Below are 27,300 nucleotides of genomic sequence, written 5' to 3'. Positions count from 1 at the left end.
TTAAGAGTTGTGAAAGTTGTTTAACTTCTATTGATTGGCTCGAGTTTCTGTGACTTTTTAGTCTTTATTTGTATATTGTTGATAACTTTGAGCAGGCAGTGTACGGGGACACTCGTGCCGAGTTAATGTCACAGCATTATGTCAAGCTTTTTTAGGGAATCGGCGAGTATTTAGGCAGAATTAAAGCGTTGTTTTATTGGTGGAAAATATTGGCAGAAAAATGTTCAAGCCATAATCTGCCGATACCGTTAGCGTGCCGATAACATTGTGCATCCCTAATTTTATATTATCTTTGTAAAAGTAGTAAATGTGTTGGACTCTGATGATTTGAATTCCCCTTGTAGACTGTAGTATGGAACATATACAAGTGTAATTCAGATAGATTAGAATGTATAAATAGTATAATTCTGTGAAGTTATAGCTGGAATGATTCATCTTATTCAGATAAACTAACTGAACTGTGAAGATCAAATAAGTGTGCACCGCTCTCCTATGCTTCATCACAATGAATGACTCCTGCAGTGGATATCATACTTCATCAGGGATTCTTACTTTGCACCAAGTCTCTTTTTCACCTTGATGGGTTATTGCAAAAAGATATTATATTTCTGGTCATTTTTTAACCCTGTCCCACTTCACCCTCCTAAAATAGTTTCCTCTTTTTCCCGTCCCCCTGCCGAGTTCTCTAAAATCTAATTCCTTTTGGGCATTTGGCATCTGAAGACAGATTTGGCTCAGTGGGCCTTCTGGCAGGAGGTAACACACCAAGTTTCCAAAGAAAAAGGACAGACAATCAATCCATTGGATAGAAAGTTATTACCCTGTGACACGGGAAGGAAACAATCATAATCCTTGCTTTTCTGAGACTCAACATAGACGTTTATATAACGTTTTCACAGATGAGTCCTCATCCCTGCAGAAACAAAAGCATTCTTTGGATTAAACTCTATCTCAGGGTTTCACAGGGATGTCTGACCTTTTTCTTTGCTCGTTAAAAATACATTCCATATAAATACTTTGTCTGCCTCTCGCTATTCACAAGATCTCCAAGTACTGCCTTAAATAATAGGCGGAATATTTTTGAACTTAATAAGGCTGAATTTGAACTTTAATTTGCATCTCACCCAAATGAGAAATAAAGAACTTTTCCTCTTACTCTTACTGAGCCATGATGAGAATAGACGAGAGAACACTGGCAGCAGAAAATGTTCCTTTGAGTGACAGCTTAATAACAATAGCTTGGTTGTAGAAGATTATCCTCATTGTACAAGAAGAGACAGAAAAGGAGGTACACCTCCCCCCAAAATGTCCTGGGTAATCATTCTGTTTTAGTAATCTCTCATTCTTTCTCAGTGACATAGCTTCAGTGTTAACATCTTGAGGACATTACCAGTTCAACTCCCCATCTGGTTTCTGCCTCTGTCAGAAGCACACTCGTTTTTCAACCGTGTCCGAATATATTATAAAAATAGCCAATCTGATCTCAATATGAGAATATGATTGATGAACAGAATTTACCTGATGTGATATTCTTTGGCTGTTTTTTTTTCAGCATGGCTAATCCATTACTGTGCATTTCCAATGTAGTAAAATACTTGACTAACACACTGCGGTACATTGAATTCACATCAAAAATCTGTCATAAGTAGCTTTAGCTCTGTTAATGCATATATGATTACAGTCAAATTACATACCATCAACAATATCCTGTTTCCATATAAAATATATATTTTTTGTATTTTATATTACAAACTGTGTAAAAGATGGCTGTGAAGTTTAAAGGAGTAATCCGCCCCTGTAAAAAGAAACTGTCAGTCAAAGCTGGTGTTCTCTATAATCAATAGAAGCAATATTATTTGAAACTGGCGCCATAGCTGTGGAGAAAGTTGTACAGCTTGTGGTTTCGCCCATTCTACATTCCTACAACACCCAGCGTGCATTGTGCCCCTCCCTCTGAAAGGAACGGCCCAGCGAGCAGGCTGCAGGCAATGGCTCAGAGCGCTACAGAATCTGAAATCAGACAAGAATATATCGGTGGATCGTCTAAAAAGTCTTCAGGTCTGCAGTCTACATTTCAAACCTGCCGATTTTCAATGAGACATGACATCGGAGGTGGGCGTCCTAGATTGAGGAAGTGTAGTGTAGCGAGCTCCCTGGCCTCCGCCAGATGACGCGCTTTACGTAGTCTGGTGGAGGTTTTCCAGGGCCCACTGGAGAAGCGGATAGCGTCCTCCAAAGGCACAGAGCGAAATTAGATTTTTTTTCTACCATAATGCCATTAGCTCCCCATAATAGCATGACAGGACTGAGGGTGAAAATCGGCACACTGGCTCTTTAATATTACATCCAACAGATTCCAAAACAGTGTGACAGACTGCTGCAACTCCACAGTACACTTTACTGAACCATGGTGATTGCTTAAAAAGAACAACTAAAACAAAAACTAAACTAAAAATCTACTTATAGTTAAAATTAAATGTATTTATTAGGGAAACCTGAAACCAGTTTTTATTTGCTTCAATCTGAAGCCTTTCTTTAGGGCAGACGTCTATAGGAGACAGGCCTTTGATTATTTTTGCCCAAAACTCTCGCACAGCAAAGATGGAAAAAATATTAAATTGTTATTTGTCAAATGTGCAGCCACACCCGGCTAGTAAAAGGCACTCGTGCGTTTAATTTGGATTGGCTTACATTTGAAACTTTACGGTAAATCAGTGTCTTATAATCCAAGGGTTGACTTTGCTGTTAGGAAAATGTAGATTTTAGTGAGGGGAACTTTAAAGGAGATTTGTAACTACTAAAACGTATTTTTATGTCATATAGAGGTTGAATGTGGAGAGAAAGAAGGTGACATCCCCTTTGACTGATCCTTTGAGGGATCTGGTCCCAAATCTCTAGTTGGAGTACATAACATGCATACAGATTGCACATTATTCTAAATAAAAGGGGCCAAATTAGAGCGCAGATGATCAATAACAGAGTAGGAGTGTGGGGTGACGGCCAGGGAGTGGACTCTCAATAATCCAGGGTACCGAATGTGCTGCACACCACATATGAAAGATTACCTATTAGCTCATAGGCTCCATTTTCATGGTGCTCATCAATAATGCATGTAGTATAGATGTTTTCTTCTTTCCCCGCTAAGTGACTGATTGGTTTGCATTATTTGCCATGGAGGAAATATGTTGTTAGGGGAAGTGGAAGGTCAGAGTTAAGAGCATACCCTTGAGTGCGTTTCCAATCTTTGTGTCCCTGCACGACTTTATTTTTTGGCCTGAATACAGTCATCTAATATATCTGTGTCGGTAATATATTAATGTCAAGTTGAGCGTACACAAGTTTAAGTTCATAATATGCAGTTACTGCAGGTCAAAGAAAATAGTATGATTGCATTAGTGAAGGGCATTTGGGAAACCTCTGGAAGCAAGAAACTAGTTTAAATAAGGGCTATGTACGGAGGAAATAAACAGTATAATATATTTGTCTTGAACATGAAAGTGTTAGTAATGTGGACACAAGCTCAGACCTAACGGCGATAGAAAAATATGAGTGATGAAATCCTGACAGATGTCAAAGGTCTGGGACAGAGGAAAGCATTCACCCCACCCTCCAAGTTTCAGAGGGCTGGCATGTAAACACAGCTGAGAAAACATGCTATAGAGGCCGGGAGGAACGGGGTCTGGCCGGGTGCAGAGGAGTCACAACAAGGCAAGATTACATTATATTGAGCAGAAAAGTGAAGTCTCCTCACCCATAACATCCACCCAGATGACAATGGGCTGTAGCTGCACTGGTCTGAACCCATTTTTTTCACCCAGTAAATGCTTAATAAGATTCTGACGGGTGGGTTATATAATAAATATGTAGACTCTGAAGGGAAGAAGCCATTTTTCTTGACCTACCCATCAGAAAAGTTTCTGATCTCCATACTTGTTCTTTTCTGTGAGGCAATGTAGCTAACATGATCTCTTACAGCTCCCTCATCCTTCCAGTAAAACAAGATCATACACTTTCAGCAGTTGCGTTCAGTTGGATAGCTCCTGGGTTGTCAATGAACCTGGCATGGGGTAACATGCATTTAGGTTCTACTTTTCAATATAATGTGATTCTAATAGCAAGTAAATCCCTTTAAAATTGACAGGATGATAAATCCCCCACAGGTAATGTTATATCACTTTGTCTGGCCTTGCACATCATCTCCAATACACAGTGACATCAATCATGTATGAGTCTGCGTGTGCATGTCTGTGTGCACACATGTTCTGTGAGACCCTGCCAATCTGTTTGTTCAACAACTTTGACAGACTTTTGGGCAAAACTTTCACCTTTTCTTTCTGCAATAACATGTTATAAAGTTCCAAGGCACTTTGATTGGTAGTCCTCCATAACTTTGCCAAAGGCGATCAAAACAGTCTCAAAAGGCTCAAGAGTGTAAGAGAGATCTCAGCTTTAATTCAACAGATTAAGCCCTGCAGGAGGAGGCACATAGGAACACTTCTGAGCAGTTGCAAACGAGGTAAAGCAGAAATCAGATTTGCAACAGCATCATCATTAAGGCTATAAAGAAATGTTGAAATGCCTTCAAGTTGCAAGCCTCTCCACGACTGACTGACGGTATTTTAACAGCTGTAGAGAGAGAGAGAGTTGCGACATAGCAATGGCGGATCAAGGAGAACATTGGACCTCCACTGATGCGACTCCCTGTCTATGCAGCTCTGGATACTTTGTTTGGCGAGTAGGCGGGGCTGCTCCTCCACTGCTCGTCCGCTGTCCTCACCTACATCCGCAGCGAAAAGCTCACTTTGACTTGATGTGGTCAGCCACATACTAGGTTTTGACTTAGTCTTGTGAAATCAATTTTTGTTCTATTTCAACAAAAAAACTTCCATTTATTAGCCTATATAATAAAATGTTCATCTAACAGACACACTGAAACAATGTGGTTGTAAAGCTATGAAACAAGCTTATGTTTAAGAGGTCAGGTGAATGTACAGACAGAGCTGCGACTACACCACCAAGATAAAGTAAAAGCCATTTAATAGGATAGCCAGAGGCTTTTTGATAAGAAAACACTGATACTTGTTTTAGTAGTTTTCCATTCTAACTTTAATATCAAAGCATGGAATCCAATTTCTCATTTGATCTTCAAAGCACAAACCATGCATGGGGGAGGCAGAGGCTGAACAGCTGAAACTTCAGCTTGTTTGAAGAGCCAGGCAAGACAAGGTTGACTAAACAGTGAAACAATAGGTGGCCAGACTAAAGGGCTTGACGCAGATCAAGTTGAAAGTCTATGGGCAGACTAGTGGCCCGTAAATCTGACACACAGATTACATGACACCGTGTGAAGTAACTAGATCTGTTTTCAAAAGTAGGGACTTCCCACTCCACAACACCCTCATTGGCTGATTTAAGGTTGGCAACTCAGCGGAAAACTGAATGAAGAAATGTCCAATACAAATTAGTATTTAATTTAAAGTCCGTCTGCATCTTACAGGATGCTGATGATTTTTCAGGCAACTATAAATCTTATCTGACAACATGTGTCTAGTGGTTAGAGAAAAGGGCCTTGCAACAGAGTCCATTATCAACCAATCCGTGACTGCAGCTATGTGGTGCTAAACTAACAACGTACCAGCTCCAAACTTTATACTAGAAACAGGAACAGAGTGTAACCAGGGTTTTCCCGACCATATAAAGGCTTAGGCACAGCGCCTTAGAGTTATGGTGGAATGATCGTAAAAGGGCAAACAATGGTAAGCGTCCTATGTGCTGACAATCAGGTGGCTTGATCTCAAACGGAAAAGTAACCTGGCAACAAGAATGACCTGCCAATCAACCATCGGTGTTTGGACCAACGTTTGTGTGATTGCTGTGTGACATCAGATGATGTTGGAGAAAACCCTGGTGTAACCAATCTAATAGATATTTGAGAGAACACCAAATTGCTTCCTTTTGTATGAGGACAAAAATGACCAACAATTCCATTTAATCTCAAGGGAATAAACATTCACACATGTACAACAGTGTCATTGACCTTCACTTGCTCTTCCTATGGAGGTCTCTGCGTTCCTTCCCAGGAGAGCAAACGATGGAAGATTTGCTATGAATGTTATGAGCTGGATAATTACTCAGAGCATCTTATGCAGAAAATCGACTCCAGCTTCTAATCCCACATGATGGGACACACAGAAACTTGCCAGCGCATTTATAGGTTAAGATGCATGTGGGAAAGCAGCTTGAATGAGGTTTTTGTGGCTACAGCACAACACGCTGAGGATGGATGCTTCACATTTCTGTGGAGTCGGATAGATCTCAATGAGAGCCACACATAAAGAAATAAATTAAGAGTCTACAGGCATGCTAGAAGTTGTTTGGGGCTTAATGAAGATGGATGCTCACATTTGCATGCAAGATAATGGTAGTATGTTGGTTTTTAGCAGGTGTTTAGCATGTTTTTAATCGGAAGGTAAAGTCTATATTCAGTCAATAATACCCAAAGTATTGGACACAATTAATTTGGGATCCTATTTTAAGTCATGACGTAAAGCGTAAACCTCATTGGGGCACTAGAGGAAAACTCTCTCATGAGGAGGGTACATTGCCTGGGCACCATGGATATCTGTACCAAATTTAATTCCAATCGATGAAGCAAAAGTTGAGATATTTGACAGGATAAGTGAGAAAAAATGATGGTGATGGATGGCTGATGGCCCCAGAAGAAAAGTCAAGGGGTTCAACAAAGACATTTGAGAGTTCCACTGGGACCTTGAATATCTGTTGAAAATACCATGGCAGTCTGTCTACTAGCTGAGAAGCTATTTCACTCTGAACAACAAATGTCAACGTCAAGGTCCCGGTAGAGATAGGTCAGGTATTAAACAAAAGTCAGAGGATCTTAATGCGTACAAAAAGGATCAGGATCAAATTGATGTAGATTTAATCCACTAGCATTGCTGGAACATTCTAAGTCTTGTAATACAGCAAATGTAAGGTTTATTAGGAGTGAAAAGGTCCGTTATTTATGACGTCAATAAAGTGGAGCATTGGTTTATTTAGAAACCAGACTACATGGGTAAGAAGAGCTTCAAAGAAAAAAATACAAATCAGATACTTCCTCGAAATAGCCGGCAGAAGGAAAGCTCCCTGCATAATAAATATCAGCATTCTTCTTTGATGAATGGGAGGGAGGCTGCATGCGTGGGAAAGCATGTCCATATCTTGGCAGCGTTGACTAAGGACTGGGGAAGAGCCATTGCAGGCCATGAGGAGCGATGACCTCTTCTCATGCAATGGCACATTCCTGCCATAACTAAGTAGAAACAGGCCTGAGATAACTATAGCAAGCAGCGTGGAGGGGACGGGGGGTCACAGTTTGGTGGAATTTAGGGGAGACTGCCACCCACGCCTCTCAAAACCATTTTGAAAAGGCTCCCGTAACCCACGAGACTGCCACTAAAGCTGGAAGGCTGGGATGTCAAAGTGGCGTCATTTTACCTCTCGACCTTTGTTGCATCAGCAGGTGATGGCAGGAGAAAGCAAGACATTGATTTAAACATGGAGCCAGTGCTCTTGGGGTTTAAGCCAGAGGAGATGTTCTTCTAAAAATATGTTTTGTTTGTAAGTTTTAAGCCATTACTAAGATTTAAAAAGTTGTTTTATGTAATATAAGGTTTTTGGCTGACCACCGGGGTCAGCCATACACACGGGTCTATATGTGACTGACTGAGTAACTGAGTGAGTGAGTGAATAAGTCACGGTACTTTCAGAGCCGTAGAGAGAGAGAGAGAGAGTCGCGACATCGCAATGGCGGATCATGGAGCATATTGGACCTCCACTGACGTGACTCTCTGTCTATACGGCTCTGGATACTTTGTTCGGGGAATATGCGGGGCTGCTCCTCCGCTGCTCGTCTGCTGTCCTCACCTACGTCCGCAGTGCGCACCTGCTTTCAAACACGTTATCATCGGCCTCATCAGTACTACACATTGCCCACAAAAGCGCACATTGACCTGATGCACATACTAGGTTTTGACCTATTCTTGTTACCTTAATTCTATATTCAAGACATCACATCTATAAACACCACTGTCATAAAAAAACGCCAGTTCTGTTTTTTTAGCCTTGTTGTAAATAAAAAATATGTAACTCCAATATGCTTGTGTCTGTGACTTCAAACTCTTTGAGGTTCCCTCTGACTAATGGCTAAGAAATGCAGCAGAGAGCTGACCCATACATCATTTGGTATTGACGTTTCAGACCTCCGTGACTCCCTCACTGAAACTCACTTTCCCTCTCTGATGAGAACTCCGACAGCTGCTGGTTTCCAGTCCACTTAGTGGGGCCTTCAGGGAAAGTCGGGGATTGAAAGATATAGGCGGTGCAGGAGTGTGATGGGAATACATGTTCCCAACACCCACTCACTTATTGATCTGCTCTGACCTTGGCTCCATTGACATGATGGGCTTCAAGGACGAACACGACCCAAGGTTCATCTTTCTGCACTTTTACACTACATTTCCTGGAAGTTGGATGCTTTCTGTAGCTTAATTGATTTTGACCTTATTAAAGGGAACCTTAATGGGAAAACTTTACATTGTTTACTGATAGAGCAAGATAGCAAGGGCACTTTTAGTGAGCGTTGTTGAAGTGGTAACTGTAGAAGCAAAAAGCACAGGGAACACCCTAATCTATTTATCAAGGACAATCACAGCGGGGAAATGCAGCAATCAATAAGGAGAGGAACTTAAAGAGCTTCCATGAGTCAACAACGTGTAATCTTGATGGATCTCTACATATATACTGCCGGTCAATACACATGGGCATACAGAGTGATCAGACAGCACAGAGGGACTAACCGCAGGACTTAGCCTCTGTAGCAAAGCCACAGGCGGCTTAACTGAACTGTGTGAACAACTTATTGTTTCCTTTTTATTTGAAGGCCAAAGCTGATTTTCTACCACTCATTTCAGCCGACGCTCATACCATCTAAAAGTCTTCAGTCTTCACAAATAAAGATGAAATAATGCAACAAAATCAGCTTCTTATGTGGCATCTTAATGTGACTTTCTAGCTGAAATCAGGGTATAACTGCCACCATTAAATTTCCATTACCGCATACATTTTCAAAGGAATCCCCTAAAGCATTGTTCCTGAAAGAACTCTATTTAATGTCTAGGGACTTAAAAGCAGGATAAAAATAGTGTTAGGTTTCTGCAAGACATGTGCTACAGCTACAGGAGGAAGGTTGTTAACAGCTCCTATGAATTAAAAGCTCATAAAAAGTCTTCCTAACAAATGGATCCTGTGTTGGTGGATTCTTCCTTACTGTGAGGAACCGTCTCAATAAACTGCACTTATAAGCATCAACCCAAATATAATAGTTCAGCACTTTTAAATCAAAAAAACTGAAAAGAAGTTAGAAATAGTCAAATAGTGGATAAGAAAGACAACACTAACATCTACCACCTAAACTTTCTCCTTGTAGAAGAAACACCACTGCACGTTTGAACGACACACAAAAAAGGAGGGCAAAAAAAAGGAATGGGACATACACGGAATGGAAAAGCAACGACAGCCATGCTAAATACAAAGGGACTCGCTGGGACAACACAACTTAGCAGTCTCCGCCATCACAGCCGAGAAGGTAATAACTATGAAAACAGAACAAAAACAAAACATGGCCAGAAATAGCTGCGGAGCTTTGAAGGTGACATGAAGCTACAATTTTGAAATACCACTGTCGTGAAGTCAGGAGGGATGAAATCATTTCCCAGCAAGAGACGATGAGTGAATCATAGAAAAAACATAGCATTTCTATTGAATCATTTGAACCTGGTTTGAATTACATTAAAAATGAACATCACTGTAGTATTGGGAATGTGTAAGGGGGAGGAAACGTACCTAGACATGCTTTTGACCTCTCCTTCCCACTCCAACACAAACATGTTTTGGATAAACCTACACTAAAGACATCCAACCCTAAAAGAGCCTAACTGACTGGGTGGGGTTGTTGAGCACTTCTGCTTTGTCGCTTTCCTGCGGTGCCAAATCCTGAGAATACTGGTTGTAAAAAAGAAGATTTATGGGGCAGGCTCAAAGACAAAGAACTAACAAACATTAGCCTAGGCAGCAAGGGCAGAAACTCAACCCACAATATGGCCTCCCTGTGCAAGGATGACTAACCCTGTGTTTATCAGACAAAGTCTACTTCAAATATTATGTAAGTCAAAGCCATCACAATGAATAATGCATCAAAACAAGCCCATGAGGGACTTTTCCTTTGCCTGGTTGTGGTGATGTTGCAGGTGGTTGTACACTTTTGTAATATTTATTTGTGTTGTTATGTTACCCTGTGATGCTGCAGTTCATTTGCGTTGTGCAAACCAATGTTTCTTTTGTTTTAGTGGCATATACAGGCCCGCAGATGGAGTTCCCAACCCACCCGAGCTATTTAAGAAGAAGAAAGTGAAAAACTCCCTCAGCTCATAAAGTCTTGTCATTTTTTGATGTACAGTTTAGCTTAGAGAGAAATAAGAAGTGTTAAGTTTTAGGCAAGAGATCTCTAAGCAAATTAAACATGAACAGAGCTACTGGGATGTACAAAGACATTACATAAGGATGTGAAATAAAGCAACAATGTTATTATAATTCATTGTGCAGCCCTACAGACGAAAATGAAAGGACACTTGAATGAAAGGAATCTGCTTACCTGCCAGGATATGCTGCTCCCTGTTGTTTTGAGTATTATAGGTGTGAAAGCTTGAGAACTTGCTGATTCAGACGAAGCCACAGGGCATCCGAGGGCTGCGGCGAATTTCCCTGCAGATGAGAGAGCAAGAGCGGGTACATGTTAGATGGTGAACTCCTGAAGTCAAAGATATTTCAATTAATGGAATATTTCTTTTAGACTGACAAACTTTTTGTTTGCATTCACATACAGATCAGGAGATACACAGACCAATGTATAAAACATATACAGGTATCGTAAAATTTGGTGTATAAGATGCACTTTTAATACATTTTTTTTATATCTAACAAAATAGGCTTCCTCGCTGTTTTAAGGGAGGAAAACTAACTTGATTGTTGCTAACACTTTGTCACGGAAATGCACCGTCATGATCGCCATTGCAGCCGCCACTCTCACAACAATCAACGTTACCGTAGGCTGCCAGCTACCGCTAGCTACAGCAGCAGTAGCTAGCAGGATTGCAAACTTGACATGACGAAAAAGGTGTTGCTAAAAAAATAATGAATCACTACACACTGAGGACAACTTTAGGGACGATTTTGGCATCACAAAAAAAAGAAAATTGTGTAAGTGCTCGTTAATAAGCAGCAGACAACGTTGTGATATTTATATGAGAACTGGCACCAGATTGGCAGATTCCATGCCAGGAGATCGCTCCCACAAGAAAAAGAGATGAGGCGGTAAGAGGTTGCAGGGGTTAATGATAGTGAGGTGTAGGTATGGGAACCTCTGGAGAGAAAGCTGCTCAATTATCTTAATTAAAAGAAAATTAACCTGTAAAGCTCTGCGACCTGTTGGCACATGTTTTCTTCATGCTGAGCTCGGCAAGGCGAGTCAAAATGATCCAAAACTATCCTGCTTAATGCCACTAAACAGCTTCAGGTCATCAATGTTATGTTTCTATTCTCAACAGAAAAAATTTTGTCATTCATTCAAATCATGTTAAAAGTATCTAATAACTGGTCTAGCCGTAAGACCTAAAGTTAAAAGGGATGTTCTTTTTGTGGACAGTGACTCTCTACAAGGCACCACGCTGAGCAGGAAACCAGCGCCCACTTGATGTGGCTTAATCTTAATAAACTTTCACATCATAAATCCAAAAAGCCACTCTGTGTGCATTAATAATGTCAACAGACTAATGAACCATCTCAAGCTCTGCAACACTGTCACGTCCCAATTCTCATTAAAGCCATGAGTCAACAGAAATTAGTCATGAACCACTCCCTTGCCCTAAATTCAGCCCTGCAGGCATAGCATTCTGCTTTTGCCCTCGCTGGTCTGCACAGACAAGAAAGCAAACTATATAAGGAATTGTTAGTGTTGTGGCTCTAAACTATTAAGAGACATGGGTTTAGAGGTGGGGAGTCTGTTTACACTGAACGCCTTTTTATTTTTTGTTTTAAGAGGGTCCACTTGCTAAACATGACTCAGGCTTTAATGTATAATCCAACACTAATATTGACTGCCAGCGGGCACAGGACGGGGGGAGGCGAGTGTTTGTGTGAACACATGCAGGTGAGAGAGAGCTGTGCACATGACCATATTTGGGCGAGTACCCATTCATTTTGAGAATTTCAATTTCTCTGCAAAATTCAAACTAACTTGCTGTAATAGGTGTAATATGTGTTTAATGATATAGGAGCTTTGGCACTAGTACTTGCTAAGAGAGTTAGTAAAGGGCAAGCCTACGAAGAGACAAATACAACAGGAGTTTAAAGAGCTATACATCCCGATGAAAGTTACAACTATTGTAAGATGAACTGCAGCCTCATAACTAAAAACCAGGGTAATAAAATGGGAGTGCAGTACGGCCAATTCTCCCCTGGGCTCATGTGTTCCCTCCTTGTTTTAGCCGTGATTGCTTCCTTCCTGTTGCTCTAATTGACAGTGCGCTACAGTATATCTATGTAGGCTTATAGTTAAACAGCTCCATATGTCCCTTTATGGCAGTTAAGCAATAGCAATCAGGGCTGATAAAGAGCTGAGCAAACCACACTACAGCTACTGTAATGTAAAGTGCTTTATTGCACCCCAACAGCATTACAGCGCTGTATCATAACACCTCTAACAGCCATTCCTGATAACAAATCTGCTGTTATGGTGCCATGATGGACAACTTACATGCATAAACATTTGGAAATGATCACTCTGAGAGTCTAAGTCCAACTGCTATGATACTGCAGTCGAGAGTGCGAGATCTTTAATGTTAAGATGTGAGCCTTAGACAACATGCACACGCACAGAGTCTTTGATCTTTGACTCATAGTAAGACTAAGAGATCCCAATGGGAGCGAAACATGCCAAGCTCGACACAACCTGAATCAAAGACTTTGCATGTTATGAGCCGTCAAACCACACACGACATTGTTGTACTTGGCTGGAAACATAGAGAAAGAGAAAGTTGAAAAGACATACCAGCTCATTACATCCGTGTTCATGCGAGGCAGATCACAGCAAAAAAATTGGGTTAAAAGTATAAGAAGGTACAAAAAAGTGATATTGGGCATTACTTAATAAAAAATAATTCCCCTGAAAAAAACTGCTTAATTCTTAATGTCTTAAAGATCCTTTTAGTCATTATCCACTTTTGTCCTTGGCAACTACAACACAAAATACAAAGTTTCTATTTAGACTTCAGATCACACTGACAGACAGGAACAGAGCACTCCTCCCTTAGTGTTCACAAAACTTTGTGGTGTCTGCGTGCAATGCACAGATGTTTCCTCCTCTCAGCCATGTGCTTAGATTGGTTGTGTGTGCAGACTTATTTGGTTGGGAGGCCAAAGGAGGGGCAGACGACTGTTTGCAACGGTCCATGAAGCATGTCTTCAGGCCAAGACCCTGTTCCCAAGACAACAACAACTGAGAGTTCACCATGACCTTTAGACCAGTCTGGAAAATTGAGCATTCCAGATGAAGTGTGGAAGAAGGCTTTTCTCTAAAGCCCTTTTCCCACTGGTCAAAAAACAGCTAACACCCGGCTTTTTTGCTTAGTGGGAAAGGATACAATCGGCATTCAGACCAGGGTCAAATGACTCTGCATTGATGGGAACACAAAACCTGGGTCGACACGCTAATCTCCACCCCCTTTCTGGGGCGATGCTATGCTAAGTCTGCAACTGCATGTCATCCCAGCTACAAATTCTGCCCATATCCGGCCAAGCAGCGCTCGAACATTGCTCTGTATTGTACCTATGAGTAATAGCTACAATAAAGAACTAACCACCGTGACATCTTCACTGTTAACTAACCCTGTTTCCGACGGTGCCGCAGCAGAAAAGAAACCGAAAGCAGTATACTCCACTGGCAATGGGACAAGAGACAATTAGCATCTATAAGCGGGTCAGAACACGCAAATTTCAGTGGGAAAGGCGTATAAGTTGTGATACCTGTGCTAAGTTGTGATGCAAAAAAAAGACAATCAACAATAGAGTCAAACAAGTCTAATCCTGCCTAACCCAACATAAGCCAGCCACTCTGTCTCCATGGTAAAAGCATTATTTCATGACTCAAGCATCTTGATGAAAGTGCATCCTGGGTAGCCTCTGACAACTGACTGAGTGGATATAATATTAGTGATAGAATAAGCATACAAGCCAAACGACTAGACAAATGACTGGAATGGAAAGCGACCATGGAGTACATTAGCCATGATGTCATTATTATTGTGCGTCTTGGAGCCAGGGCAGAAAAAGCATCCGTGCTGATCCAAGGGGCCAGGATTTGCATCACATTTAGATGACATCACTTTCTCTGTTTAACTGCAAAACGACAGGAAGGGGCTCTGACATCTCCTGGATTTAAATGACTTTTTTTTTTCTCAGCTTCCATCTTTCACTCTCCATACTGTAGACCCACTGTTCAACTCCCAGGGCAGGCAGTTGGCTCTACATCACACACATTAGAGGACAAAAGGGAAACTCCAGATTGTCGTGGTGAGGGCAGCCACCCGTGGCAGAGCTCAGCGGGAATCCGGTTGTTTATAGTTGGCACTAATTACAGATCGTCAACTCATCAAGCAGCAGAAACTCCAGTTGGTGAAAAAAAACCATAATACTGCTTTCGACCAAAAAAAAAACACAGACTCACCATTAAAACTGTCTCCACTTGCAGCAAGCCAGATAAAACATGGAGTGATGTAAACTCAATAGGGTGGCTTAAAGACATCACTCAGGATCAAGCTCTCGCTCCCCGGGGAAGCCTATTAACTTCTGCAAGGGGCAAGCTGCTGCAGTTTTATTGCTACCCTGAGGTGTGATGTAGTCAGCATATGGAGTGTATGTATGTACAGAATAAACTCACACTACAGCCTGTTGTGAAGCTTATTGAAGAGATAATCACCCTCTTCGAAGCCACACTTCTCCCTTTACAGTCACTATAGTGGCAGAGAAAGGCTCGTTGCACATTTTCAACTGGCCCCTCCGTCGCAAAAACAAAACACGTCTCTGCCATCGTTTAGTGCCAACTTGTTGAAACTTAGCTAGCTTGAAATTTAGTAATTTGTAGTAGTAACGTAAACATCAGTAGTCAGTAGGGAATTTGCAAAAATTACGATGGGGGCTACAGCTGGCTCGTGCATCGCCGAAGTGTTAACCATAGGTTGCATATAATGACATGCATAGCATCACCCCATCCATTAACGGGATTGGCTCCTTAGGTTTGTGATGTCGCAAACCTGCCAATCTGAAAACGTGTTGTTCAGCCTGTCCTTGGTACACTGCAGTTTAACAAGCCCAGCCATGGCGATGACTGCTTATGTTGTCCCTGATATGTCTCATAGCACATGAAGAACACCACATGGAGATGTTTACAAGGTTAAACTATGGATTTTCACTGGAGGGGGTCTTTAAATACAGCCAATCACAAAGAAGAAGTGGGCATATATGTGAAAACGACATAGCACAGAAATTAACATATGAGGGGAAGCACACAGACTTGCTATGATAACTAAAATGTTTATAAAGAAATATACATACTGTTTGAGCTGAATGAAAAAAAACAGCATCAGGTATCAACCCAGCAGATTCAGCAAACAGAACACAGCATTGAGTAAAATCCAACATGCAATCCTTTGACATTTGTATTGCACAGGAATGCTGAATCCCAACAGAGCACTTCTTTCAATTAAACATTAAAGTATGTTTCACTTCCTCTCTGCTTTGTGCTGGTTGGAAGCCCTTGTATTATTCAATGCCAATTACCTGCCAATGATATTCTGGCTGAATGCCAATCAACTGATACTGTAATGACTAGCAATGTTCTTCCGGAGGGGGTTGTGATACACATGATGAAAACAGGAAATTAAACAATGATATGGTGATTCTTCACATAAAATACGGAAAACAAAACATGACTAAATCTTGACTACATAAAAACACAGAACAAATGTAGGTTTGTTATTAGTCTTTATGTCCTTTGCTGTTGTATAAAACAACTGTGACGAACCTGTTTAATTTAAGCTCTTTATGAAGAAAGTCAGCCTGATTAATATGCATGTCCTCCTTTCTGTCATGCTTCTACACCAAGTTTAATTCATGCTTATGCAGTAAAAGTAAATTACCATGTCTTGGTTAACTAGCTCAGATGTAATGGGGGACTTATGAGCGCATGCGCAAGAGATAAAAGGAGAGTGCTGGTGGATGTAGGGTATGCATGGCTTACATAAATATATTTTGTATGCGTGTGTGCATTAGTGAGTGAGTCAGAGAGAGAACTAAATAGTTATTAAAGTTTAACCTCCTTAAAACAGTGTGCTAACTGAGGGTAAATGAGTACTTTCCAACTACATTCCGCTAACTTTAGCTCACTAGCTGACTAAAATCCTTAATCCTGAAATGACAAAGGTGAGAACAAAAGAGAGAGTAGCTGACTGTTCATAATGTAAAAGCAGTTCACATTGACCCTGAGTAAGACGAACGGCCCATTTAAGTGCTCGAACCACTATGTGCTTTATTCAATTCACAACAACTGAGCCCGTTTCACATTTTCAATGGCACATTAAACAGCAACGATAACTCAAGCAGGGACATTTCACTTCGTAACAAATGGTATCATCTTCCCTATTTCAGTCCTTTCTTGAGTGCGCTCTCCACCGCACCGTGCTTTTTCTGACGCTAACACAGAAAGGGTTTCCTCTGATCTTTGCCGAGTCCCCCATCACATGTCGGTGCAGGTGTTATCATACTCGAGCACTCACCCAGGGGAAAGAATAAGTGCTGGCACACGGGAGAAATGTGCATGCCAGAATAAATACAAACGAGTATTTTCTATTTGCATCTTTTCTTCTCCAGCTAAGAAAACAAACACACTTTCAACATTCTGACTTGATGAAACTCCTCCTTAATGTGCATAAACAGTGCCAGAGAAACTAATCCTTACGTTTGAACATCACACTTTCACTTTGATCTTGAATATGTTGTCCTACAACTGAGTCCAGACATATAAAATCATCTGAATGCTGGAGCTTGTTGCGCTGTGGTCTTGTTTGCCAGCCTCACACTCATTGGCTAGTTTGTGCACAGCCACTGTTCCTGTCAGTCAACAGTCCTCTGGATCATGCACGTCCAACTCCTCCTCTTCCTCCTTCCATGGCCCAGATCTGGTGGCTGAATGCCAGTATCTGGGCAGGACACCAACTTGCTATCACAATGACACCCTCACGCACACAGAAGTTTCACATGCAAGCAGTCAGATTAAACACCAAACCCTCAAACTGCTTGCCTGAAATATATATGTCCAAATAAAGACTTCCGTTCTTTCTTTCCTCCGAGTGCTGCATGCTCTCTTTGACACCATTCTCAGACAGACACGTCACATTTGTCTCATCCCCTACAAACAAGCCCCCCGTGGGCCTGCCAGCCTGATATAGCTGTGGCATGGGTCCGGGTGTGGGCCAGGGTCCGGAGGCATGAGAGTGTTTGTTTTTTTGCCATTTTGATCTTCATGTGATCCAGATCAAGTCACGCACCAAACAACAAGCACTTTCACAACCAAGGGGGGAAGAGACTTTTACATAGACACGGCATGCACTAATATTGCTAATGAGATCACAGTGTGGGCTGTGTGTGTGTGTATGTGTCTGCGAGTGACAGCAACTAGCAGGAGGGTCTGGAGCTAAACTGGTAATTTGAGATGTGCCCTCGCTCAGCTGGGTGACTAGAAAATTGGGTGAGTCTGCAAATTTAATTTGGGAAGCACCAACAGGATTATTTGCGGTAAAGAGTCTTGCTCTGTCAGGCAAGGTCAGACAGCGGATGTTTGTTTACATAGGATGAGGTGGTGAATGCTGGGAAGCCGTTTTGCACCGTGAACGTTGCGTAATGTCTAAACCACCAGGAATGCTAAAGGACAAATACTGCTTGTTATTATTGTTCTTTTTGCATCAACTTAAATCACACAACTGCTACATTATTATGTACACCAAGCCAAACCTAATGCAAAATACAGAGAGATGTTTCTGTTATCTTGTCCACAAACATTGGTAATAAATTGATATTTCTGAGTATGGCTGTTCAGAGCGTATTGCCATTCGGAACGCAGGCATGCTGCAAAAAAGGCCCGCAAAAGAAATGCGTGGCTCCCGGTTATGCTACTTGTAGCGTTGTCCAGGGCGTGCCCATTCGGAGTGCGTAGCCATTTTGGAAAGTGTCCTTGCTCGGAGCAGGCCGTTTGCCTAGCCCCGAGAAATGCTGCTGATGTCAAGAACCGTGGTACGGGGCGCTGGATTAGCTCAGTTGGTAGAGCAGGCACCTCATGTACAGAGGCTACAGTCCTTGATGCACTGATCGCAGGTTCGTCTGCCGATCATTTGGTGCACGTCATCCCCCGCTCTCTACTCCCCACCTTTCCTGTCTCTCTTCAGCTGTCCTATCCATTAAAAGCAAAAGCCCAATTAAAAAAAAAAGAAAAAGAACCATGGTAAGGATGCTCTCAGGAACCACTCATCCAATTGACTTCACATTCATCACCGCATTTCCTTGGGTCCGCAGCAATACATCTGCCAAAGGTGAGGTCTTTTGGAAGCACAGCCAGAGAACTCTAATTCATTATAGCTAGATGGTAAGAGATGGTGTGGACAATTCAAAAGCATCACACACTGCAGCCTCCAAAATGAAAACACAGTTGTATCAAAACTCTAAAAGATTTGTTACTAAAACTGTTTACTTTGGATGCCTGTGTTTTCTCCTACATCTTATTGATGGAGATTGTTGACATTGAAGAAAATATATAGCAAGATGCAGAAAAAAAATGTAACACAAATTTAGCAAAACCGTCCCGACTAGGGTTGGGCCTTCCGACAGTCGTGGATCACTGAGCTCTCTAACATTGTGGCTTTAAAAAGTTTCCAATAATTAAAACTTGTGACGTTAGTGTTACCAGTTAATTCAGGTTATCGGTGTGAAATCAGTCCATGCCCAACACCATGTAACACCTGTACAGACGACTGCAGGAAGTCTAGTAGAGAAACAAGACAAGCCTTACATCACAAAGTCAATTAAAAAATGTAAAGTTACTGTGGGTTAATATGTTTTTTACAGCTGGATCATGAACAATACATCCATCTTGTGTTTGGGGTGGTGCTACCAGTAAGTAGGTATGTACAGTGGACTTTAAACCCTCGTGTCACGAACTGATCCAGCTACCCTTGCACTTTAATACAACAACCAGTGTGATTCTTAATAAGTCATGATACTAATTAAAATTCTCATTTAAAATGAGATTTTGGTCATGCTCCCCTCTGCTCATGTGACCTAATTACAGCATTGTCTAAACACAAGTGAAAGATTACTATTGCCATCATTGGCCTGCAGTATATATGAAGTAGAAATTGGATTCATCTGTCATCACATTTTGCTTGATGGTCTATGCAGAGTGATATGGTAATAAAACTGTGATTAGATACTAGCCACGCTACACTTGAAGCATATACTTCTTTCAGCTTCCACAGCACAAAGCAGCACTTCACACAATGTTCTCAATAGCGCAGATCAGCCAAAGCCGAAGTACAGAGGTATTAAACATGTCCCTGTCCATCACTGAATTAGGAAAAGATTAGAAGCTGCCATAAAAGAGACAAGGGGTCTTATTGTAAGAACAGGAGATAAGAAGAGGAGCATTTCAAAAGTTTCACATTTGGATAGAATAAGTGAGTCACGATGACCTAGTTTAGCATTCAGAACACTGAAGGAAGGTTTTATACATTTGCAGTGTCAGGAAGAGCCATTAATAAGTGTGGATTTGCAAGAGAAGGGTCACACCCACCACCCCCATCCATCTCATCTGCAATTTATGAGACTTCTTTATTTCACTGTGCTTCATCGAGATGCAAATTAGAAACCATATAGAATATTAAGCCCCTGGATAAACTAGAATACATCCACACAACTGAAGGAAACTGCAAAATCCAGCTCCAAAAAGTTAACAAAACATCACCTTCAGCAGGCCAAGCTGAGGTTCTGATATCCCACTATCACACATGAATACTGTAAAAGCAACAGATTGATGTACATGATGGCATTGAGGCCTGAAAATGCCCCCCATCCACGGCTGTAACCTCCAACAGCAAGCAGAGCTCCAGTTCACAACAGTAAACAAGTCCAGCAGCAGCAAGGTATGTCCGAGAGATTTCAGCACAACACGTAGCGTGTTATTTTAAGATGCAGGCCGAGTCCAGCAGAGTTAGTGAGGTCAAAACTTGGCCAAAAGCAAGTATCCCACTGTGCTCTCAACACATTTGGGTAAGCCAGAATTGTTTTGGTCCTGCCAGAGGAACAGCCAATCACACGTAGGCTTCGTCCTAACTCAAACAAATACTTGTGTAGATAGATCACCACAGACCCTGCAAGGGAGGATTATCCTTCCATATATGGAGATCAATTCAGCATCAAGGCAGTAAAAAGTTAGAGATCATGTCACAGTTTTTTTTTGCGCTGCTTTAAGCCTTATCCTAAATTCAAAACAAAAACATCCACTGCACCGCAGATATTTTAGAAATGTCTTCACAACAAAAGCCGACCGGTGGTTATAAAGAGAGAGGTATTTTCTTCCTGGACAGGCTTTGTCAGGAGAGATTATGTCTCACTGTTTGGTAACATTTGTCTGGTGTAAAAGCCAGTCAGGGTCTTTGATACTCAGATTATAAATCCGAGAAAATCCCTGAAAACAGCAGCCGCTAGGTCAGACTGGTGCAAACACTCTCCAAGATCAAACTGGACTGCAGCAGAGTTTAAGCTGTTTGCATGGTGACAATGTGGGAAATGTTAAGTGTGCATATACAGGTGTGCACATTTGCTAGGTGGGCTCAAATATATGTGACTGTATTCCACTGTGCTCGCAGTGTCAATGCTGAATTTTATTTGTATCTCAGAGTTATTTGCTTTACCCCATATCTATCTCACACACAGATTTAATCAGCAGAAAATGCAGAACTGTGGGACTGAGCCTAAAGGCATTTTTGCTTCTAAATGAAATTGGAAACCGGATTCAGCCAGGGATTTTGATCTCCCACCACATATTGTTAGATCTTTATTGGCCATCTCTCATTGCAGCCTCAGGCGGCTCTAAGCTGTGTTAGTTCTCCGACTGAGGGAGGTATTAGGAGCTGGGATTGCAACACTGAGAAAGAAAATGTTATTCAGCCCCGATTTCGACATGTCACGGTTATAAAGAAAGCACAGATTAATCTCCAGAGGATTTTGTGTACAAGATTAAAGAATTTATGGCAATGTGTCTTCAAAGACAAGAGCATGAAATCCTAGAAAAAAATACTTTTGAGGTCAAGTACTCAGAAAACTATTAAATCAATAGGCAGGAGACCCGAGTTTGATGCATTTAGCCACAATGCTGTGAAACAAGGGTTTTGTTGTTTAACTGCCAAATTGATTTTGTGATTGGTTGAAAATGTGATTAGCCTGATATGCAGGCTGTATAGTCATTTTATTAGCAGTACATTAGTCATTTTCTGTGGCCGTATAATTTGATTTTGCCCTAAAAAATTATTAATGTCCTGTCTCGAGGATATTTTCAGCCTGCACTAAAGATAACCTTATACTGTTACTAACTTTTTAATCAAATGTAAAAATACATGTTCTAAAGACAAGGACAACTGGTTGAATATGTTGTACCAGAAGTGACTCATTAAGTTACTCCAAGTCATCACATCAACACAAATATACACGCAATGAAAATCTTCTTCTGTCAGACCTAAGGACTTTACCGAGGTTTCACATGCACAAATGTTTAAGATTTGTATGCATGATAGACCAATCTTTAATGTAAATATTGCATCAAAATACTATGTGAGTATTCTGGTAACTTAATATGGTATGGTGACCCCACAGGATCCATGTCTGTGCGCCCCACCCCACAGGAGGCGTTTGTGGACCGCAGAGCAGCAGAGCGCTGGCCCACCAGCTGGGTTTGCGCGATCACAAGATTGCAGGAGAACTACATTATCGCGCGGGAATTGCGAAATCACGCGATGTGATGTGATGTTAAAACAGGGCAATCATCATTGATCATCTGCTCATTTTGAGAGCATCATTCTGTGATTTTTGTGCTTTTACCACGGTGAGCACAGGATATAAAAGCAGGGGGTCTGTACATGCTGTTTGGAAATGACAGGATGCTTTGTGCTGTTTTCGTCTCTGACTTCCTGTTTGGAACGATCCGCTCTGTTCAACTTGACGCCTGCTTGAAACTGCCTTCTTCAAAAATAGACTCGGCGTGTATTTCTAGCGGAACAGAGCAGAGAGGCGCTTCTGGGACACGTAGAGACGGAACGCGGTGCATGCTGTCGAAACACGAGTATTGACTTGAATGGGCGCGATCAAGTCCGTAGGTCGCGGCGCCCACGGAACGTGACGGACACGGATCCAGTGGAATATAGGCTTGGCCCCTAAGCTCGTCTGAACAAGGCATGTAGTTGTACATTGTTTAAGACGGTAAACACGTGAGTGCATTTGCTGTCCTGGGTCCCAAGCTGTTTCCCCCTGAAGTCAAGTCAGCAAACTGTTTTAGGTGTTTTTTAATTCCTCTGCCTCCACCTCTGTTGTATTTAGTGTGCCTTCTCCTATTGCAATGTTTTTATCTTTTTGTAGACCACTTTTGTAACCTTGGTTTAAAAAGGTGCTCTGTAAGATACATTTTACTTCCTTCTTCTATAGCTAGCTTACATGGCATTTAGTTCTTCTTGAGCATGGATTTATATCAATGATTTTACCATACAACAAATTGCTTAAATTGATATCTTTAAACAAAAACTATGCAAACTCTATTGCCGTCTTCTCAGAAAATAGAACCGTTTATTTTCTTTTGAAGGAAAAACGTCGGGGAATCTTCCGAGTAATACTGATAAGGGGGCTATAGTCTCAACATCACTTATTATCCCCAGTTTACTGCTATGTCAGTAAGTGGGAGCCTGAGAAATAACAGAACAGATCATGCTTGGAATGCATGCAGCTGGGACCGACTCTTGAAGGAATCTCCAAATGAAGCCTCTGGTTTCAGGGTCACTGAGTCTACTGAGAGTGTATATACAGTGTGTGAACGACCGCATGGAAAGAATGCTCATTTATTAAGACACTAATCTTTAAGACTGTTATGAGAAGTTTGACCAGAACCCACAATTTTTCTTCAGAAATATTCAAACTGAACCCCTTTAAGTGGCGTCACAACAAAGTTCGAGGATGGTGTAGGATGGGTTTGAAACAGGTCAATGGGTCTTTTAAGATCAAACATGGTAGAGCATTTTTCCCACATGCTGCCATGTTATCATCTGTTAGGCTTTCCACTGACATGACCCACATCACTCAGCCATTAAACAGACATTAACAAGAGATCTTGGTGCTTTTTACAAGCTGGGAGACAGGTGAGAGGTCTGGAAGACGTCAACAGTGAAAAGGCCTTACATCACCACTGGCTCTGGATCGGCTTTTGTTTTTTTGACCCCACAGAACGATGATGATAGCGGGAGCAGTCATCTCCCACCCACGATTCAGTTCATAAGGAGAAGAACTGACGCCGTTAAATCACTGAGTCAAACAGCTTTAGCCCATTAAGTCGGTTTGGGAAATGTTGAATAGCTGAACTCTGTTTGCCCTGTCGGGGGGGGACACACTTTTAAATCACACACTTTTGTGAAAGGACAAAGTTTGACAAGGGGTGAGCAGCAGCACACACAGCTTTTAGCCAGTTAGGTCACTCGGGTTACCATTTAAGCTAATAGCTGTCTTATGTATGTAAAGCAATTCAACACAGAGGAGTAATGATTCAAACTGCAAAAAATATTTGCTTTCAGGCTGCATCTACCTATCATAAATAACTCGTCTAAATGGGTAGATATGAGGAACCTCATTACAGGCAGATGAGTTCTTTAGTTAATTAATTCGACTGTTTTTATGTGCAGCGGTAGGCTATAACCTCAACTCAGCTAATAGCTCATTAGACTTACATTTTCAAGGTCAACACCCAAGCTGATAGTTTATCAGCAAAGCCGTAGCCTTGAGTTTCACAGATAATACCAAATGTTTGCAAAAATAAACATTCCTGAAAAGGTCAAACAGAAATATTTCAAACTGTTTCTCATGTGTCAATCTTTGCCAAAGCTCTGATGCCACTTTGCAGCTTCAGACCAATGCATGTTTGACCATATGTCGAGCATGTGCAACGCATACAAATGACCACACAGAGACAAAAAACAAAGATGAGCACAGCAGACGAGGTTGCAGGTGAGACATTGATGACTCACAGATCAAACACGAGACAGGAGTAGATGCCTTCAGGCGTGATATACAAGATCACAGTGCCATTGTCATATGCTCCTTTATCATCCACCATCTTTGCAACGAGCCACACGAGACAGAAGACTATAACAAGAATGACTCATGATGGTGATGACACTTGGTTGACCTGCCTTAGCGCTGATGTCATGTCACATACAACAAGTTTGAATTCATGTAAAGGACTGAAAACATGACCTCAATCTTCATCTGATAAGACTGCATAGTTCCTCAGTTCATTTCTTGCTTTAGATAATCAACACATACCTTTCAGTTAGTCACCTTGTTGTGGAACTGAAATGTTTCATTAATCTGGGTGACTGTGAAAACCAGAGGATTACTTTAATTTGTTCTGACATCACCTCACCTGGATGACTCAGATGACATTACACTGACTTTTGCTAGGTGCAGTGTTATTGCCTGATAGCCGCAAAATGTACTCTGTATAAGCCACGACCTGGAGCTGCCAACATGAATTATATCAAGACCAGAGAACCAAAACAAAAACGAATCTGGGCTGCCTTGATTGCAGGCAGAGCCAAAGTTTGTAGACATGGCTTCCAGCCCAAACTGCACTTTATCAGGCTCCACTGACCTTCTAAAACCTGCAGTGTTTTGTTTAAGGGGTGAAAACATGGCTAAAGTTGTGATGGGGTGAAACAGGAACAATGTTGTTTATCACAGAGTGTGATATTTGGAAAAAGTGAAGTGGGAGGGGAAGACCTGGATTTCAAGATGTAAACGTGTGCTGGAGCATAATGCCGGGAGAGCTAGCAGATAAGGTTCTGTTCATTTTGATCATTTATTCATCTGTAACTGTGAGCGGGATTACTGGAACCCAAAGAACTGGAAACTAAAATGTTAATTTGATACCCCATTGAGCTCAATAAATAAATTAAGTGACTTGACTTGTCCCTCTCCACAGGGGTCAGAATAAAAACCTAGAGAGTAGCTACAGAATGGCAGTCGTGGAGTGAGGATGGATTCAGGGCTTTGTTCAAAGACACTTCAGAGAAGCATGAACCTTAATTGGGAGACAGTATTTTCCAATGGTATCACACAGAATTATTTCAACAGTCAGCAACTGTATGCTCGAATCAAAAGCTACAGTCAAGAGATTTAAAACAACATACATGTCACTGTCGCTTGTGCTGTTCTTTCACAATTGGCCTCACTGTGCAAGTGTGTTTGTGCCTGCATGTGTGTGTGTTTGCTCCTTAACCTCTGGGTCACACCTGTTACCTAGCTCAAGCCCTGGCTCAGGGCAAGGGGTAGAGGTCAAAGGTCATGGTGTCACATGACACTTCCTTTGCAGGTCTGTTTCAGAGCTCACACATACGCATGCATTCTGTCAACCAAGAAATTACCAGTTATTTATGTCACTGAACCGCCTCCAAACAAATGTGTGTGATTGATTATGATATTGGCCAACAAAAATGTTTGGAGTTGTTCCTGCTTGGTATGTTAATCCTAAATTAGAAATAACTCTGTATTGTACTCCTACTGTACTATAAAGAAAAATATTAGCATAAATACAGTATATTTTAATGCGTTATTATAGCGCTAGGATGTGAGGTGAAAAATAACTGAGAATTCACCCTTATTTCTGGACCACATTGCTTTAATTTGCACCAATCAAAAATAATGACATTTGAAATCAGGTGAGGTTTTGTATAATTCAAGTTGGACGGACTGTGCATAATTTCTCATTGTTGAAGTGGACTGAAGTGTTCCCTCATACATAATTCAATGGTCCTAAAATAATATTATGCCTCAGTCGGGACAGAAAAATGTTACTTGAAAACCAGGATGGATATAAAGCAGAAAAAACCTTCAAAAATATGAATGTAGAGTATAGCCTACAAATGTCTTACAATTTCTTATTATATTCAAACTAACAGTTACATGGTTTGTTTGAATGCAAAACCTCACTGTGAACATGTTCAATGCTTTCAAAGGGATTAACTGTGTAATAATGATGTTGAAACATGCAGCTCTAGCTCATTAAGCTAAGTATTGTGGAAGAACATCTTTTTTGTTTTGCTGAGAAAAACCAGCAGGGAGCTTCAGCCTTATAATTCAGAATCCAAACATTAGAATTTTTGTATCAATCACGAGGACTTGCATCTGCTGTCTTAACCTGTATGGCTTTCTATTTGATAAACAAATACTGACCAGCACTGAGTGCAGGTGAAGCTCTGGGTCATTGATCTTTCTGCAAACAGAAACCACTTCCATCCATATTCACAACACTAGGGGCCAGATTTTTAACATCTCACTGCACTGCCATTTCACGATATGCCTCGAGGCCAGTGAGTCATCAATGACATTCCTTTACAACACACTAAAAAGACTTACTGTTATAGGAAAGGTGACTTAGGTCACACATTTCTGTAATATCTTCTAACACACAGCTGTAATGGCACAAATCAATACCACAGCGAGTGTTTGTGATAGACAAACAGAAAGGTGAAAGCCAAATAAAATACTTGTCACTGTTGAGCAGATACCGTGAAATAACAAATGTCAACAAATGTTGGGACTATTTTGCCGCACATCCTGCAACTGTCAGGCTTTATCTCCATCAGTTAAAGACACTGAACTTCTTGTAGCCCTGAAGACATAGAAAGATCAACATCAACTCAAAGTCCTCCTGTTGTTCCCCTCAAAGAATGTCAGGTATGTTCACGATTCAGAGACGTAGGAAACAATCAAACAAACATTTGTCCCACTTTCTTTGGGCACAGACATCCGCAGGGCACTTATCAGAAG

The 27,300-nt window shown here is 41.3% G+C and overlaps 1 long non-coding RNA gene across 1 annotated transcript in view; it reads right to left on the bottom strand.

The window, feature by feature from the left end:
• Window positions 1-27,300, bottom strand: part of LOC138612932 (uncharacterized) — an 81,242-nt gene that overhangs the window by 50,734 nt on the left and 3,208 nt on the right. The window contains exon 2 of the long non-coding RNA XR_011309715.1: window positions 10,712-10,821. This is a non-coding gene — a long non-coding RNA (uncharacterized lncRNA). The remainder of the gene's footprint in view (window positions 1-10,711; window positions 10,822-27,300) is intronic.

The sequence above is a fragment of the Semicossyphus pulcher genome, unplaced genomic scaffold (assembly GCF_022749685.1).
Source record: "Semicossyphus pulcher isolate SPU_LCO1_2020_fin unplaced genomic scaffold, fSemPul1.0.p SCAF_8, whole genome shotgun sequence".
Taxonomy (NCBI): domain Eukaryota; kingdom Metazoa; phylum Chordata; class Actinopteri; order Labriformes; family Labridae; genus Semicossyphus; species Semicossyphus pulcher.
The sequence above is the reverse complement of the archived record's forward strand: the minus strand, read 5'-3'. Positions and strand labels throughout refer to the sequence as shown.